General features: G+C 37.7%; 1 long non-coding RNA gene across 2 annotated transcripts in view; it reads right to left on the reverse strand.

Moving 5' to 3' along the window:
* Positions 1–13,830: 13,830 nt before the first annotated feature.
* The window catches only part of LOC141562693 (uncharacterized), a 50,868-nt gene continuing 45,621 nt past the window's right edge, over positions 13,831–19,077 (reverse strand). For both annotated transcript variants that reach the window (XR_012488222.1, XR_012488223.1), the window contains one exon: positions 13,831–14,701. This is a non-coding gene — a long non-coding RNA (uncharacterized LOC141562693). The remainder of the gene's footprint in view (positions 14,702–19,077) is intronic.

The raw sequence follows: 19,077 nt of genomic DNA on the forward strand, positions 1-19,077 counted from the left end.
GTCTTGGCATATAGTAAAAGCAATAAGTTCTTATCTTACTTAGGTATAAATAGATGTTAGAGAAAGATGATAGAACTTGAGAGACATATATATGATAGAGTATTTTAATAAATGCTTTATCTATATATCTATCTCAATCAACATAAGAAAGAATTTCATAAAAACTAGAGATGTGCAATTTTAGAATATATTTCCTTAACAATACATATAAGGTAAGACTTTTTTAATAAATTGGTTGATTTTGCTAAACTTGTGTTTTCTTCTTTTCAATATAAGATTCTCAGAAAAACAGCAGAAAATGCAAGTGTTATAAAAACAAAGACAATAAATATTTTAAAAAAAAAGACATGCCTAGGGTCAGTAAACAATTTTATCATTCAAATATTTCTGAACCATTCCTCTGGCTAAGGTCACGTCTGTACCAACTGACCATTCTAACAGTCAGAGACTATGGGATTTGTGACAGTAATGATAACATAGATTTGTGGCACATTCCCAAGCCTGTATTGTCTCATCTTCCCTCAATGGAATTGCCCAAGCAGAGGGTGGATATGCACTTGCTAGGAATGCTGAAGAAGATATTTCAGAATTGAACATGGGATACTTCTCCCAAGTCAAAGAATCCTTGATACCATATGTAGGACAATATGATCTCTGTCCAGATTTCCTTGGCATATCCTAAAGCCAACCTAAAAATCCCCTCCTTTATCCTCACCCTCTCCTCCTCCTTTTAAGGTCAGAGAAGGTGCCCCTGTAAAGGTTGACAATAATCATACTCTTTCATCAATAATTGTATTTAGTACAGCTCTTGTGATAAGGAGAGAGTCAAACAGCAGGTAATGACACCCCCTAGCACTTCTGTATCTTTCAATGGGGTAGGATGGAGAAATCTAGAGAAGTACATGCAGCCTGGTGAGAAATAAAAAGATGGTTGATGTGAATGGCCTATATAAATGAAGGTTCTAGGAGCAGTCAGACAGAGGAGCTGCAGGTATGGAGGGTATTTCTGATGTGTGAGTTCCAGGACTGAAGTGATCTTCCAGGACGAATAGGTTTCTAGGGAGGAGACATCCAAAGTGCAGCCTGATGAGGAAAAGGGTCATTGTGTATTTTAATACTCCCAGAAGGATTTGAGGAGGAAGTAGTTCAAGAACTGGACTTTACATTGTAAAGCACTTTGCTTACTTTAAAGTGCTGCATAAATACTAGTTACCACTACTACTACTACTACTTACTACTACTACTATTTGAGTGGTGAGGATATTTGAAGAAGAAAGGAGAGGATGCAAGAGCTCCTGCTCAGTATGCAGCCCAAGATTCCAGTACTGGGTTAAACAGCAGCATAATGCCCCTTTTTCAGAACACAGCCAGCTTGCCTGACCTGATAACAATGTGCATTTGGCCAAGTTAAGCCTCACTGCCTTTGCAGATGAATCTGGGAAGCTGGCAAAGGTTTGCAGGAGGAACAGAAGGTAGGCCTGCAGAAAGAATGCCTTCACGGGCCAAGGACACAAACCCAAGGAAAAGGAAAAAGAGAAAAAAACCTTTTCTAACATTTCACCATTACAGACTCACAGACACTGTGGATCACACAGAGCTCTGAGTAATGCACAGTTTTACCATGATGAAGCATATTTAGCCTAAAAAGAGTAGAAAGGGAGAGTTAGTCCTATCACCACATTTTATAGCTTACTAATATTTTCATTTAAAACACTAATCATTTAATAATTTATGCCTGAGACCATTAGTTCTCAATTCTGGGTGGGCAACAGGGTTTATAGAGACTCAGAGTTTCTTCCCTTATCATCCAGTGAAATATCAGGCCAGTGATCATAGAAAGATTTCTGCATTAAGTGGTCAGTTTCTTTTATAATTCATGGGGCAGCTAGGGTGTTTTAATGGATAGAAGGCTAGGAATTCCTGCTTGCCTCAGTTTCCTCAACTGTAAATGGGGATAACAATGGGGTCTACCTCCCAAATTGTTGTGAGGATTAAGTGAGGCAGGATTTGTAAAGCACTTAGTACCATACTTGGCAAATAGCAGATAATTAATAAATGTTTTCTCCATGCACCTTCCTTTCCCTTGCTTAAAGGGGCAGGTGACTTTTCCTTAAATTCTAGTCTCCAAAAAGACTCGTTTTCTGAGGGTTCTAAATAGCTGAAGTTTTATTGTTCCCACTTGTTGAAATCAGCCATTACATAGAATCAAAGAGTATTAGTTAAAAGACTGATCTTCAAGGAAACCATGGAAAAAGTAATGGAGAGCAAGCTAGAGTTGAAGTAAGAAAAACAGCAACTACCAATTGGTCTTTTTCTTTCTTTTCCTCCAGACATAAATACTTTTCAAAAAGGCCTATGTTGCTTTGCTGTTAGGTTAATGAAAGGAACCAGAAGTTTTTATTAAACAGAAAAAACATTTTGAAAAGCTAAAAATGCCATGCAAATATACAATATCTTGTCAATTTTATGGTCATATTTTTCTGCATGTGCTGCCATCCCTAAGTATGCCAAATATCTACTGCTTGGCAAGATTTTACTATGCTCATGTCTAACCAAGAGCAATTATCTCATTCCTTGGGCCACCCTGAGGCAGGCTTCCAATTCCTTGAACTGCTTATATGGAAAACCGAAGACTCAGTCAGTCAGCTGAGACTGGGGAGATGGGGAAGGGTATAAACTGTTCCCTTCTCACTGCATCTTTGCTTTTGGGGTAACCTCAACTCGTCTTTCCTGTGATTGATTGAGGTAGCTCAGCAGCCTGACACTGACCCACAGATGCCCCAAGGCCCCAGGCCTACACTGGACAAGTGGAAAGAAGCTAATGATTAGACCAGGCTTTCTAATCTACTTTCTGAAACCATCAGGACCATATAGAATTCTAACTCAAAAAACATTTTTTTTCTGAAAAGCCGCTTAAAATAAGGATTTAAAGTGAAAAAGAAACACAAATGAAGGATTTCTCCTTCCCTATTTCTTTCCATCTCCCTGTCAGCTGCCATCACATCACAGGAGAATGTGTTCAAGTTTACCAAATGCTACAATAACTAGGTGACTGAGACAAGTAGTACAAATATCAGTATCCTTTTCTTATAGCTGGAAAAACTGAGATTCAAAGGCATTACATGATTTGTGCAGGCTCACATAGCTACTAAGTGCCAGAACTGGTAGTGATTCAATAGGGGAAAACCAATCCACTGACTTTGTAGCCAGAAAATCCAAAGTGACACACGATGACCTGTGGGACTTTGGGCAAGCCAGAGTTTCCTCATCTGTAAAGTGAGGGAGTTGGACTAATTAGCCTCTAGGGTCTCTTTCAACTCTTCATGTATGATCAGATAAATTTGAAGGGAAGTTTCCCTGACAGCAGATCCCTGGAGTGTTCTTTCCCCTCCAGGACACCAGTCTACCAGCAGCTTGGCTTCTTCTTTCCTCAGGGAAGGGGAAAAAGTCACAGTTTAATTTGGAATGATTTTTACTTGTTCAGCAATAAAAGAATGAAATTTTAGACTTTCTGGGAACAGGAGTGCTATTCTCTCATTTCATCCCACCCATTTGGAAATAGACCTTATCATTTTTAATTGCATTGTAGGCCTACGGAAGACAGAATGATTTTTTTTTCCCTTTTGGTCTGAAAAAAAAATAAGCTAGCGTGAATGAGCATTGATCAATTGGACAAAATATTACTGACTTAAAAAAAAATAGAACAGTTCCAAAAAGGGCAAGAAAGAGATTAAAGGGATTTAGAATATCATCTAGTATACCTCCCTCATTTAATAGTTGGAAAAACTGAGGCCCTTGGAGGGGAAACTAAATATAAAAAGAGTTTGAATTCAAGTCTTTTGACTCCAAAATCAGCACTTTTCACTTTATCAAGAGGAAACCATAATAAGAGATTTATATAAGACTGTAGTGACAAACTCAAATAATAACGGGGCTAACTGATCATACACAAGCAGGCTGCATATTGACTTAGAAAACCACTAATTGCAATTATCTGTATGTTATTATATTTTTTAGTTAGTTAAATATTTCTCAATTATGTTTCAATATGCTTTTGGTTTCACTGAAGAGTATTGCTGGCCCCATGAGGCAACTGTGACAACTCTACAACTCTAAGACTTTGGTTCATCACACATATATTGTATATAGGATATACTATAACACATTTAACATGAATGGAACTGCCTGCCATCTAGGGGAAGGGGTGGAGGGAAGGAGGGAAAATTTGGAACAGAAGTGAGTGCAAGGGATAATGTTGTAAAAAAAAAATACCTATGCATATGTACTGTCAAAAATTTATAATTATAAAAAAATAAAAATGTAAAAATAGGACCTTCTGACAGTATTATTGAGATTCCTTATCCCAACTCCCATTCCCATAGACTGGGTAATAGAATGAGAATATTTCTAACCTTCAGAATTCTAGGGGTAGCTCTGAGAGTTTAGGGATGTTACTGTAATACCATGGGGATTGATCCCCACTGGGTAATTCACCTCATGATTGTCAGTTGAGACTTGAGTCAACCAATCTTAAGTACCATTTAGAAAGAATTATTTGCTAAAGTAATACATTGAAAATAATTGTTATATAACATTCAAACTCCCTCGGCCTCCAAAAAAATCTGTGATACATCATACCAAAAGTATATAAAAAGGGTAAGAGAAAGTGGGCCTAAGTGTAGGAAGACATACGGCAAAGAGCTAATTCACAATTTTTGTTGAAAGTCCTTTCCTCCTGTTCACGGGATTCTCAACAAGCTTCCCTTAGTCATGGACCATGAGCCCCATCTGTTCCTGGTTTCCAATGTAAATATAGCCACCAGTTGATGCTATCCCAAGAGTGACACCATGGCCATAATGGGAAGATAGGAAGTACAAAGTCCTCCAGACCCTTGAATCTTGCAAGTTTCTCCTCCAAACCTGAATGGGAGTGGAGAGAGACTTGTTCAAAGCCCAAACTGAGGGCTCTCCTTCCTCTTCTCCAGTCAGTTCCATCTCAGGGGGTTCACAATTCCACATTCCATTTTCTGGAATGAATCCCTTCTCAATTCATTTGGAAATTCATAGGTGATTTCTGGATGGGTGAGTGGAGAAGAGTAGCCATATCTCCTCAATCTATCTGTGCAGGAGTCTTGTGTAAAGTCATCCTAGTGCCATGGCCTTTTCTGCCTTTAGATTAAGGCCTATGGATGAAATGTTTGGAAATTTTGTCACTTATTTCAAATGGGAGAGGACTGAGTAAATCAATCAACACACAGACACAGACACACACACACACAGAGACACACACACACACACACACACATTCTGAAATGTCTTTTTTCCTGTATCTCTTTAAGAAGTAATTAGTGTTTCCTAACCTTGCTTAATCTGCAATACACCTGAAACATATTGCTAGGAATAACCTTGGTGAGGAGGCAGCCTTAATCCTCACACAAAGAGTTTCTGGCCCACAGATTATCTCAACTCTGGAAACCTAAAGGCCAAAGTGGCCACATTTAAATGCCTCATCTTTGCCCAGTCATGTTTTAGAAGCACTTCTAAGAAACTGAAAAGTAGCAAAAACTGCAGCCCTTATTTATAAATAGCAAAGAGTTTATTTTCAAAGCATAATGTTTATTTCTTAAATGAATGCAGTCTGTCTTGCCATGTTGGAAAATATTTTTAGGTTTCAGGAATTCCCATTTGAATGTAAAGCAGCTTGCAGCTTGCTCATTAGTCTTTTTTCCTTATTTCCATGGCCCAACTTACTTAAGTACAGTCTTTCAGTGATAATTATGAGCTTAAGCTTTAGATTTCAGACTGGGAGCAGTCAGTGTTAAAAGCGAACAATTGTGGCAGATAGGAAAATGTGGTGACTTAGGAAAGGGAAGCTCAAAAGAGCATAGACTTAGAAGTGAAAACAGTGTTGAAGGATATTTAAACCTTGCATTTTGCAGATGGGGAAATTGAGGTCCAGAGACAGTAAACAAGTGGCCAGAATGTACACAAGTAGCAGGAAGCAGAACAAGGATTTAAACCCCAAATCACAGAATATTAGAACTGCATGGAGTTTTGAGAAAGGCTAATCTCATGTTATCAATAAATAATCTATCCATTTCATCATATTTTGTCTCCATGGTATCCAGAGCATCTTCATGATATGCCAAAGAAAGGAATTCTGGTTGGAAATAAGTGTGAGAGAAAGTGGGAATACGTGGGGTACAAGCAGAGGACAGACTGCCATATTCCTTTCCTCAGCCAGGATCCTAATAATGTAGAATAGCTGATCAATACAGCATATGGGCAACTAGGTGGTCCGGGGAACTTCAAGCAAGAAGTCAGTAAACCATAGCAACAAATGACCTATGCAAAATTGCTAGTTACATTACTTTAATTCAACAGACATTACCCCTTCCCACTTAAAAGTATTTTATTTTTTCCAATTACATATAGGATTTATTTATTTATTTATTTTTTACCAGATATATGCATGGGTAATTTTACAACACTGACAATTGCCAAACTTTTTGCTCTAATTTTTCCCCTCCTTCCCCCCCCCCCAGATGGCGGGTTGACCAATACATGTTAAATATGTTAAAGTATAAATTAAATACAATATATGTATACATGTCCAGACAGATGTTTTGCTGTACAAAAAGAATCGGACTTTGAAACAGTGTATAATTAGGCTGTGAAGGAAATAAAAAAATGCAGGCGGACAAAAATAGAGGGATTGGGAATTCTATGTAGTGGTTCATCATCTTCTCCCAGAGTTCTTTCGCTGGATGTAGCTGGTTCAGTTCATTACTGTTCTATTGGAACTGATTTGGTTCATCTCATTGTTGAAAAATGGCCACATCCATCAGAATTGATCATCATACAGTATTGTTTTTTTTGTTTTTTGTTTTTCTTGAGGCTGGGATTAAGTGACTTGCCCAGAGTCACACAGCTAGGAAGTGTTAAGTGTCTGAGATGAAGTCATGATGAAACTTTTGAACTCCGGTCCTCCTGAATTCAGGGCTGGTGCTCTATCCACTGCGCCACCTAGCTGCCCCCATTATAAAGTATTGTTATTGAAGTGTATGATGATCTCCTGGTCCTGCTCACTTCACTCAGCATCAGTTCATGTAAGTCTCTCTAGGCCTTTCTGAAATCATCCTGTTGGTCATTTCTTACATCAGCATTTACTTTTATAAGATTTTAATTTTCTTTTTTTTTTTCTCTTTTCTCCCTCCCCAAGATTGGCAAGCAATTTGATATAGGTTTTACATATGCAATCATATTAAACATATTTCCACATTAGTCATGTTGTGAAAGAAGTCTCAAAACAAAAGAGAAAAAAAAACACAATAAGAAAAGGCCAAAAAAAGTGAAAACTGTGCTTCAATCTGCATTTAGACTCCACAATTCTTTCTTTAGATGTAGTTACCATTTTCCATCATGACTCTCTTGGAATTGTCTTAGATCATTGTTTTAGTGAGAAAAACAAAGTATACTGAAGTTGGTCATCATATAATGTTGTTAATATGTACAATGGTCTCTTGATTTTGCTCACATCACTCTGCATCAGTCCATATAGTTTTTCCAGGTTTTTTTTAAATCCACCTGCTCATCATTTCTTATAGAATAATATTCCATTATATTCATACTACAATTTATTCAACCATTTCCCCAATTAATAAATGATGGCCATTCCCTGGGTTTCCAATTCTTTGCTACTACAAAGACAGTTACTATAAACATTTTTGTATATATGGGTTCTTTTCCCTCTTTTATAATTTTTTTGGGGATACAGACGTAGAAGTGATATTGCTGAATCAAAGAATATGCACTGTTTTATAGACTTTTTGGTATAGTTCCAAACTGCTCTCCATCAACAGATGCTTATCAATCAAAAGACTGAGCTAAATGTGAGGGGAAAAGTAAATTTTAGATTTGAGCTGCTAGGTGATATGGTAAATAAAATGCCCATCCTGAGACTAAATCCAGACTCAGACACTTACTAGCTGCATGATCTTAATAAGTCACTTACCCTGCTTGCCTCACTTTACTCATCGTAAAATGACCTGGAGAAGGAAATGTCAAAAAAAATGGGGTCACAAAGAGTTGGACATGATTGAAACAACTGAATACAGGTTAGGAGAAGTATAATTAGAGAACACTTAATGTGGAAAAGACTAGATAATTTTGCATGTTTGATAAATTAATCCTCCAAAAAACTAGTTTTTCTTTTCACATCTCAGGTTAGGGGCATGTCCCCCCTCATCCTGGAAAATCTGAATAAAATTTTTGGGCTCTCCCTTTGCATCAGAGAAGAAATCTGAATTTTTTATTTTTCTATTATGAGGTGTTTACAGTACCTTATTGTAAAAGTTGGGTTGATATTATATAATGCTACACATAGTTTAGGCATTTCTGAGTTTCTAAATTTTTTCTGGGTTGTCTTCTGGCCTTCTAGTGTCATCTGTAGCTTCTGCAAAACTCCGCCCAAAATTTCTATTTAATTTCTTATGCCAACCCAAGATATAATGATGCTGCAATGGGAAAAATCATGATGTGGAAGGAATAACTATAGAGATCTCAGGCTTTATTCACTGGAGTTCATTGCAGCTCTCTCTCTGTACCTCTCAGACATGTTTACCCTACAATGTCCAAATCTAGGCAGCACATTTTAGAAGGGACATTGACACATTGTGATGTATTAAAGAAGAGGGTAACAGGAGGGGAGAGGGTGCTCAGCACCATGCCTTTCAAGGATTTGTTAAAGGAACAACACATTAGCCTGCAGAAGACTTCAAGAGGATGCAATAATTGTCTGCAGCTATTTTAAGGATTGTCATACAGAAGAAGTATTAGACCTATGCAGAGGGCAGAGTTTCTAGCAGACAGAACAGTAATGGATAAAAACTGAAGAGTGGTAGTTTTCAGCTAAAAATAAGGAAAAATTTTCCACCTAGTTAGGGTTGTTCAAATGCAGAGTAGATTATTTTTTTTAAATGGATGATTGCTTATGAAGGATGTGATTTAGTTATGTTGTAATATAAGGAACATTCCAGGTCAGAGATTCTGTGTTTCTAAGTTTTAGTTCTTTGGAGGAAGAGGGAATTATAATTCCCTCAATTCCTTTACAATGGAGCTATATGAGGGTGTATCTACCTAATGCAAAAACAAATTGAGAAGGAATCAGAAACACAAAAGGTCATTTGAATGAACTAATAATAATGCTAAATTTAATCTACATGTTGCCAAAGTAATTGAGTTAAAAAAAAAAAAAAAAAGAGTATTTCAGGCTGTTCAAAGGAATTGCTGATATTTAGCCTGGAAAAGAGGAGACTAGAGGGGGACATGATATCTGTCTTTATGTATATGAAGGGCTATCATTTGGAAGAGAGATTTTTCTTACTCTCTTTGATCCCAGAAGGTAGGACCAGGAGAAAGGAATATAAATTGGATGAGGGAGAACTTTCTAAAAGTTAAAGCTATTCTAGCAGAGGCTGGATCACCAGAAATTCTGTAGAAGAGATTCTTTCATTGGCAGGGAGATTGGATTAAGGAACCTTGAATGTTGTTTCCAAAGCCATGATTCTAAGATTTTATGAGCATTGCTTACCTGATCCCCTTCTTCCCATTCATACATCAGTTCCTCACTATTGCTCCCTCTTTCATTTCAGGCACTTTATCTTGGCTATCCTTTCTACTTGGGATGCTCCTAACCTCAGCCTCATGATATCCCTAGTTTCTTTCAAGATTCAGCTCAAGGGGAACCTCCTGCATGGGGCTTTCCCAAGTTCCTCCAGCTGCTAGTACCTCCTCCTCAAAGATTATCTTGACTATGCTTTGTATATGCCTTGTATAAACATGTTCTTATTATCTTCCCTTTTAGACTGTAAGATCCTTAAAAACAGGGATTGTTTTATTTTTATCTTTAAATCTCAAATACTAAGCATAGTTCCTACCACATAGAAAACATTTTAAATTTTTAATTTAATTTTATTTAGAGTTCTCAATAATTCAGCACTTAGCACAATGCCTGGCACACAGCAAGCATTGAAAAAAATGCTTTATTGATTAACTGATTCGGCGTCTTTGGCTATTTACTTTGCCAATCAAGTTGGAACTTGGAGGAACATGAGTTAATTCAGGTCTTTGGCTTTATAAACATAATGAACTGACCTCCTTGACTTTTGTCTTGCCACTGGACTCTGGTAGAGAAAGATTGAAGACTTTTCAAAGCTCTGCCCATCATTTAAATTCATCACAATGCCAGGTCCTCTTCAAGAAGGAAGGAAGATTAACATATTCTCCCATTGTATGGTCGTGAATGGGTGTATATTTATGGATGGTGTTTCATATGTGGATTATGACAGATAATGATTAATTCAGTAATGTCGGGCAGTATAGGAGTAGAAAACAAAAAAAAAAAAAAACAAAAAAAACCCAAGCAAGACTGCCAGTCCCTGCCCTTTCATGGAATTTATAATCTTAGGAGGGGGGAGGTAGGGAGAGACAAGATACAAAGTTATATGCAAACAATCAAGATACAGAATAAATAGGAAATAATTACCCTAGGAAAGGTACTAGTGGATTAGGAGGGTTTGAAAAAAGATATCTGGAGAAGGTGGGATTTTAGCTGAGATTTGAAGAAAAACAAAAGACAGAGTTAAGTCAGACAGAGAATGATTGGTAACTTGGAAAATCAAGAGAATTACAGCCTAGAGCTATAGTGACACTTAGAAATTATGTAATTCAATCCCTTTGCTCTTCAGAAGGGGAAACAGAGACTTTTTCAAGGGAACATACCCCGCCACCTATCTTTCCAGTTTTCTTTTGCTCTACTTTCCAACACATGCTATTCCCTCCAGGACACTGGCCTAGTTATTCCATAAACAAGACACTGGATCTCAATTCTTGGCATTTTCTCTAGCTAATCCTTATATCTGGAATGCTCTTTCTCCTCAATTCTGTCTACTGAGTTCCTTGAGTTTTTTTTTTTTTTAAATCTTTTCACTAAAATACCATTTTCTACAGGAAGTTTCACCCAAATCCAACTAATTCTAATTCTTTCCCTCTGTTAATTATCTCCTATTTATCATGTATTATAGTACATATTTTGTTTATATTGTTTTTATATGTTTATATATGTTTTGTTTTGTACATATTTATTTACATATTCCCTTCCCCATTAGATTGTAAGCTTCTTGAGAAGGCGGGGACTTTCTTTTGCTTCTTTTTATAGCTTCATTACCAGCACAGAGCCTGGCATAGAGCAGGCACTTAATAAATATTGATTGATTGATTAATTCCACAGCAAGTTAGTGATCCAACGAGGACTTTGGAGATCTAGTTCAAATCACTCTTGTTACAATTTAAGGAAACTACCCCATTATGTGGTCATGAGGCGAAGAGGAGTGAGTTGAATTATACAAGTTCACACAGATGTGTGGGGAGCTAGGATTCAAGCAAAGATTTTCTTTCCACTGCACTAAAATTCACCATATATCCCTAAAAAAAACCATTCGTGTTGATGACTTTTTTGGAGACTGGCCTCCTGAGAAAGGTTGGAAAATGAGGTTAGTTAAGAGGATTTAGAGACTTTCTAAATAGAAAAATAAGAAAAGATACATAAATTCTGGAAAACCAGGCAAAAAGACACAGGATTAGCTACACTGAGCAAGGAAGCCAAGGGAAAAAGTCTCTAAAACTCAAATTTGTTTAATATTAATATTAATGAGATTCACTTCATGCAATGCTTTGAAAACTTTGAAGTTCACAAAGTGTTTATCTCACAACAGCTCTGGAAAAATGGTGGTGTAAACATCATTATCCTCCTTTTACCAATGGAGAAAATGGGGTTCAGTGGGGTTGTGACTTTCCCAGGGATACACGGCTAAAAATCCAGATCCTCTGATTCTAAAACCAGTACTCTTGGCACCATGCCTGTGATGGTTTAACTTGTAATTAACTTATATAAATATGGCCTCCCTACTTGTAGTGGAAAGTTACCCTTAAAAAGACTGGCCTTCACATAAATGCTGCTGTCCTAATGACTTACCACAAAGGACCTGCACAGGAAATAAGGGGGAGGTGGGGAGATGAGATGCTCTCCCCAAACTAAAGCTATCAGAAAAAAGCCCAGAACTCCCAGGCAAGAGCAGCAAAAGCAAGACTTTTTGCAGCAAACTGACTTGAATTACTGTACTTTTGGACTAACTTAAAATCAGGTCATTAAAAGTTAAAAATGACTTAGGCCAATTCCTTCAATTTACAGAGGAAGGGAGGGAAAGAGGAAAGAAGGATGGAAGGAAAGAAGGGAGGGAGGGAAGAAGGAAGGAAAGGGAGTAAAGGAAGGAAGAAAGGGAGGAAGGGAGGAAAGAAGGGAGGAAAGGGAGGAGAAGAAGAGAAGAAGGGGAAAAGGAAGAGAGAAAGGAAGGAAGGAAGGAAGGAAGGAAGGGAGGGAGGGAGGGAGGAAGGAAGGAAAGGAGAAAGGGAGGGAGGGATGGAAAGAGGGAAGGAGGAAGGAAGAAAAGAAAGAAGGAAGGAAAAAGGAAGAAATGAAGGGAGAGAAGAAGACAGGGAAAAAAGGAAGAAAGAGAGAAAGGCAAGGGGGCAGAAAGACAGGAAAGCAGAAAGAAATAAACAAAGAGAGGGAGGAAGGAAGGAAGGAAATAAAGAAACAAATAAATATTTGTTGAGTGTTTACTATATTCCAGGGACTGTGTTAAACATTTACTAATATTATCTCATTTAATCCTCGCAACTGTCCTAAGAAGTAGATGCTGTTATCCTCATTTTACAGTTGAGGAAACTAGGACAGAGATTTAAAAATTTGCCCAGTCATACAACTAATAAGTGTCTGAGGCAGGATTTGAACTGTTCTTCCTGACACCAGACATTTTTCCAGCTAGCTGCCTAATCAAGATCCAGATATGTCTTATCCCAAATTCCAAACTGAGGCAGTGACAATGGTTATGAGTGTCAAAAAAGCAGTCAAAGTGTTAGAGACCAGCATTTAAATTCACTATTTAACCAAACAAAAGAATACTTTCTTTTCCCTTTCTAAGTGCAAGTATTATTCCCACTAGGAGTGATGGTGGTAGACAGAGAGCCAGTTAGGGTCAGGAAGCTCTGGACATAAATGTCACACATGCTGTTGTATGACTCACTATCACTCACCCTCTCAGTGTCCCAAGAAATTCCTTAAGATTATAAGCTGCCATTCTGCATTGATAGTTTCCTCACTGAGGAATTCAAGGAAATTATGGGCCTGGACAAATAACAATAATAACGCCAGTCCATAATGCTGCTATAGCAAATCTTTAAGGCCGACAAAGCACTTTCCTTACAAGAGAGGCAGCACAAGTGTTATTATTACCATTTTGCACATAAATAAGCTAGATGTCTGGTCTAATTAGAAAACTGAGGCCCAGGGAAGTTAAATGACTTGTAAAGGATCAAAAAATCAGATCTCCTAAACTGAAATCCAGCATTCTTCTCATTAGCCTCACTGTCTCCTTTGATTGCTGTTGTTCAGTCAACAACAATGATTCTCTGTGACCTGACTCTCTTTGGGGTTTTCTTGGCACACATACTAGAGTGGTTTCTCATTTCCTTCTCCAGCTCATTTTACAGATGGGGAAACTGAGGCAAATGATTAGGTAATTTGCTCAAGGTCATACAACCAGGAAACATCTGAGGCTTGATTTGAATTCAGGAAGGTGAGTCTTTCTGGCTTCAAATCTAGTGTTCTATCCACTGTATCACCTATCTGCCTACTATCTCACTTGGATAAGAAATTTATGTAGGAGTATATCAAATGAACAAAACAAAAATAACATATCATCTAAACTGTTTGCAGATTTCAAAAAACAATCAATTGGCAAGCTTTATTAAGGTCTTAGGTGTCAGCCCCTTTGCTAAGAGCTGGGGATATAAAATAAAAACAGAGACAAAAATCCATCTTCTGTCCTCAAAGAGCTTACATTCTAATGGGAGGGAGAGGGGAAATGGCATGTGCTGGATAATTTTTAAACAATTGTCCCAAAAATCCATACACTTTTAATACCAATTGTGAACATTTTCTCCATCACTTTCTTAAGTATAGACAATCAACAAAACTGTAAGTCCAGAGGATTTGTAATGTTTGCCAATTTCTGAGAGATAAATGCTCACTTAAAGATCTAACAATTGACTTCCAGCTGGTTCCAGAACACTCCTGGAACACATGCATTTAAAAAATAGTTATGTCTACAGAATACATATATAAAAAATAGAAAATGGCCTTAGAAGGTAAAGTTTTAGTGGCAGGAGACATGAGAAAAATCTCCAGCTCAAAGATATCATTTGAGTTATGTTTAAGAAAGCAAGATTCTAAGAGGGGCAGATTTGTAAGGGAAACTATTCCATTCATCCCAGTGCAAGGGCACAAAGAGGTTGGAAGATGGGTCATCTTGTATGGAGAGTAATCAATAAATAGGCTAGCATGAATGGATCTTGAAGGATGTGTAGAGGATAAATGTGTTAAGAAGACTAGAAATATTAGATAGACTCAGGTTATAAAGAGCTTTAAAGGAAAACAGAAGAGACTATATTTTATTCTAGAGATGATGGGGAGTAACTCAAATTCATCGAATAGGGAGAGAATGACTCCATCTTCCCATCTTTTGATGACAGTTGAGATGGTTAGAGGACTCCATGAAGCTCAGGCTGCCAGTTTCTTTCCCTAGGGAAAAAAGTAAAACAGGGTTAGTAGCCAGCAGAAGAGGAACCTACAATACTATAACAGGACTAAGGAAGCATTACTGCTAAGACTCTTAGCTCTTGAAATCCTTGGAAGCTGAGGAGCATCTTCACCAAACCAAATGCTGAAGGCAGTGAACTGATTCAAGATTTTGGAACCTTTTGCAGAGTGTGTTGGCCGGAAATATTAATAACAGGTATTCAGATAGTTGTGGGGCATTTTGTTTGTTTACTTTACAACAAGTCAATATTTGTGCTTTAGAAGTCGATCTATGTTTATATTTTATTCAGGATATTAGAAAAAACTTCATTAAAGGAAAAGTAATAGTAACAAGGAGTGGCAAAGAAAGGGAGAGAAGGATGTGATATTGAGAGGAAAAGGAAGAGTAGAGATGGGAGGTCACAGGAGAGTGGAGGAGGATAGGGAAGGAGAATAAAGGGGAAGGCAGAGGACAGAAAAAGAGAAGGAAAGATAAAGAAGGGGAAGTCAGAGGAGGGAAGAGGAGATCAGGGAAAGGTAGAAGATGAAATGATAAAGGAGGGAAGAATAGGAAAAGGGAAAGAGAGAAAGGAGAGGACAGGGAGAAACAAAGGGAGAAGAAAGGAAAAGGGAGGGCAAGAACTGAAGTGGTAGAGAGGAGAGGAAGGAAGAAGCAAGATGGGAGGAGAAGGATGGAAAGTTAAATAAAGGGAAGGGAGGCAAGGATGATAAGAAAAGGGGATGGGAATATGGGGAAAGGAGGAGCAAGGGAAAAGAGAAAAGGAGAAGTGGAGAAGGAAGGGGAAAAGAGGTAATGGGAGCACTGGGAAGAGGAAAAGTGGAGATAGAAGAAGCTGATCCAAACCACCTATTGTTAATGAAAAGGAAAGAGATTTCTGTCCTCAGGGTTTAAGATGTCAGCCAGGAAACACAAAACTCTCCTTAGAGTGCAGTAGTCAAGTAACATCATTGTGCTCTGAGTTGAGCTATGTCTTCGTCTAAGGAGGAGAGAATTAAAGAACCCCAGAGGAGAACACTGGAGAAGAACAGAATGAGAAACAGATGGTTTCTGATTTCCAAACCGGAATTTTTTTTTTCCTGTTGTTTGTTTACTACTGAAATTCAAGCCAGAAACATAAGGCAGATACAATTGCGTTTCAGTGGAAATTAGGCCCAGTGTCCAGGTCCTTAAGCAGTCAGGGTGGTCCGCAAGCCCTGCTGGGCACTGCATGTGCTGGGCACTGCCCATCACATGTCCTGCTGGGCCAGCAGAATGGGACCCTCTGTTTTAGGGCTTGGCTCAGGTTGACAGTCAGGGAGAGCCGCTGATCCTGGAGATCTGGGCTGTGATTCAGCTCAGTCTGTGCCTTTTGTATTTCGCCAAATCCAGAGTTTTCCTGAAAAAAACCCCAAAACTAGTCCTGAATCTCCCTCTGTTACACTTGATTTACTCCTAACCCCATAGGAGTTAAACTCTGAATACTGCCAGATGGTGAAGTTCTGAAGACAACTTAGTTTAATTTAGCCCTAGCCCACATTTGAAATGATTAAGTTTCCTGCAGTTATTAATTTTCTCTAACAATAATAATAAAAACCATGTAATTTCAGAGCTGAAAGTACTTTGATCAAATTTCCCATTTTATAGATGTATAAACTAGTTACTCTTATGACCTTGGGCAAATGAGTGTAAGGACAGGAGAGGGAAAAGAAAAGGAAAAGGAGAACAGGAGAGGATATCAGAGGAAGGTAAGAAAATGGAAGGATGAGAGAGTCAGAGGGAAGACTCAGGATACCCCTCATCTCTCTGAGTTTCAATTTTCTCATCTGGAAAATGCCTTAGAGGCAGTGGATAGAGGTCTGGGCCAGGAATCAGACATTGTCCCTGATATTATTCTCCTGTTATTTTACAAATTTTTTGAAGACAAGGGACTAAGTTCCAATGGACTGAGAAGAGGACTTGTACTCGGGGAGGTCCCAGTTAGTTTACTGTGCAAGAAAGTAGTTTAAAAACAAGCAGCAGTGATTTGGTCCAAACTTAAGGAGAGCAGTGTTTCAGTTCCATCATCTAGCCCAGCCTGAAGAAGAATATAGCAGTAATCTAGACCAGGGAATCTGTAGTTCTGTTGTCTGGGTCTCCTAGTGAGTCTGGGGAGAACAAGGCTAGTGTGAGAAGCATGAGGAGTAGGAAGATTAAGCCAAGGGCATCTTTATTGGTATAATAAGGGTGGAATGGGATTTTATCTGAGTCAGGGTTAATTCCCCAGGGATTATTAGAGCCTGTTATGTGAAGGAATAGGAGGTGGACAATAACTAGTGCTATAATAATGAAGGGTAAAATGAAGTGGAATGGGAAGAATAGAGTAAGGGTTGCTTTATCGACTGAGAATCCCCCTCAAATTCATTCTGCGAGTGTGGTACCAATGTAAGAGATAGCTGATAGGAGGTATGTAATTATGGTAGCACCTCAGAATGAGATTTGGCTTCAAGGTAGGACATAGCCTACAAATGCAATGGCTATTACAACTAAGAGGAGGATTACTCTGTAGTTCTGTCATTCTATATCAGCAGAACTTCCTAGATGACTATTGGGGCTGAATCTTCAGCATTCTTTTGTTGCTTAGGAACTTACAAGGCTGAGACAAGTTACAAGAAATCAAACTTTGTATTGGATCAGATCACTTTTGATCCTAGAATAACACAACACTCAATATCTCATAAAAGCAAAAAAAGGATCAGCCTAGACCTTCCTTCCAGAAGTACAGCAAATCTTAGCACCTAACATCAAGTCCGAAATTAGGAAGTAGGCTGGAAAATGGGCATAAATGAAATGAGAGCTCTTGAGGGGGGAAATTGAAAAGAAATGAGAGCTATGAAAGAAAGAATTGAAAAGGGAATTAACAGCTTGGCACAAGAAGAATAAAACTACCAGAAAGAACTTACCCAAAATCTAGAGCTTCAAAGTAAATGGAAAAACAAACAAACAAAAAAACAATGCAAGTATCCAGAAAGCAAAAAGTTAAGTACTGAGGAGCCAGTAAAGATCACACACAATTTAGCAGCCACTACCATAAAAGAGTGGAGAATTTGGAACATGATATTCCAGAAGGAAAGGGGGACATCTAGGAAATTCAGCCAGCAGGACAAAGTATAATGTGACAGGAAAAATGGATTTTTAGTAGAATAGAGAACTTTGAAGCATTCCTGATGGAAAAGCTAGAGCTGCATCAAAACTCTGAAGTTCAAGCATAAGAGTGAAAAGAAACATTAAAAAGGTACACATGAACAGTGTTAACTGACCAAAGAGTTAAAATTGCTTATATTCTAATAGGAAGAGATGATACATGTATCCACTTCAAGCTTTATCATCATGGTTTCAAAAAAACCTGGGAAGACTTGTATGATGCCAAATGAAGTGAGCAGAACCAGGAAAATAATATTGACAATGAAAGCAATATGATTAAGACAGACAACTTTGAAAGCATTAAGAATTCTTATTAGCATAATGAACAACCATCACTCCAGAAGACTAATGATGATATAGACTACCCATCTCTTAAAAAGTAAAGGACTTAGATTGTAAAATAAGACATTTTTGGATATGAAAATGTGGACATTTGTATTTATTGGCTATATGTGTTTGTAATCAGTTTTTTGGGTTTTAAAATTGTCAAGTTGAAGAGAGGTCAGAGTAGGTAGAAGCTAAAAGGTAGATTTTTGTTGATTGAAAAAAAGTATATATGTGTGTATGTATGTGGGTACACACACATGCATCTATACATACAATACAACTCACATATGTGTGTATACCCTCACATATTTTTAAAATAATAAAAACATTTTCTAAAGTATGTTGTTTCTATATCCTACCCCACACTATCAAAGAGTTTGTTGTTAAATATTTACCAGCATATCCCTACTAGAACTTGGTAAGAACTCAGGTGAAGAGTTATTCTGTCTTGGGTTAAAACATACACCTTCCACCTAAAATTACAATTTTTACAAAAGGCTAGCTCTAATAGCCTAAGCATGTTGCTTATCTCCAAAACGCTTTCATCATAGATATGGATTCTCCAATGTGAAGGAGGGAAATCAGACTATCATAAATCCTGGGGAGGAAGAGAAGAAGCTTTACATGGAAAAACTTTAAACATTGTTTTTTTTTTCCTTTTTTTAATTTTCAAAACATATGCATGGATAATTTTTCATCATTAACCCTTACAAAACTAAAAATTGCAAAATTGTTTTCCAATATTCCCTGCTTTTCCCCCACACTTCCCCTAAATGCCAAGTAATTTAATATATGTTAAACATGGTTTAAAAAAATGATAATTCCAATATATGTAAACATATTTGTACAATTATCTTACTGCACAAGAAAA

The sequence above is a fragment of the Sminthopsis crassicaudata genome, chromosome 3 (assembly GCF_048593235.1).
Source record: "Sminthopsis crassicaudata isolate SCR6 chromosome 3, ASM4859323v1, whole genome shotgun sequence".
Classification (NCBI taxonomy): Eukaryota; Metazoa; Chordata; class Mammalia; order Dasyuromorphia; family Dasyuridae; genus Sminthopsis; species Sminthopsis crassicaudata.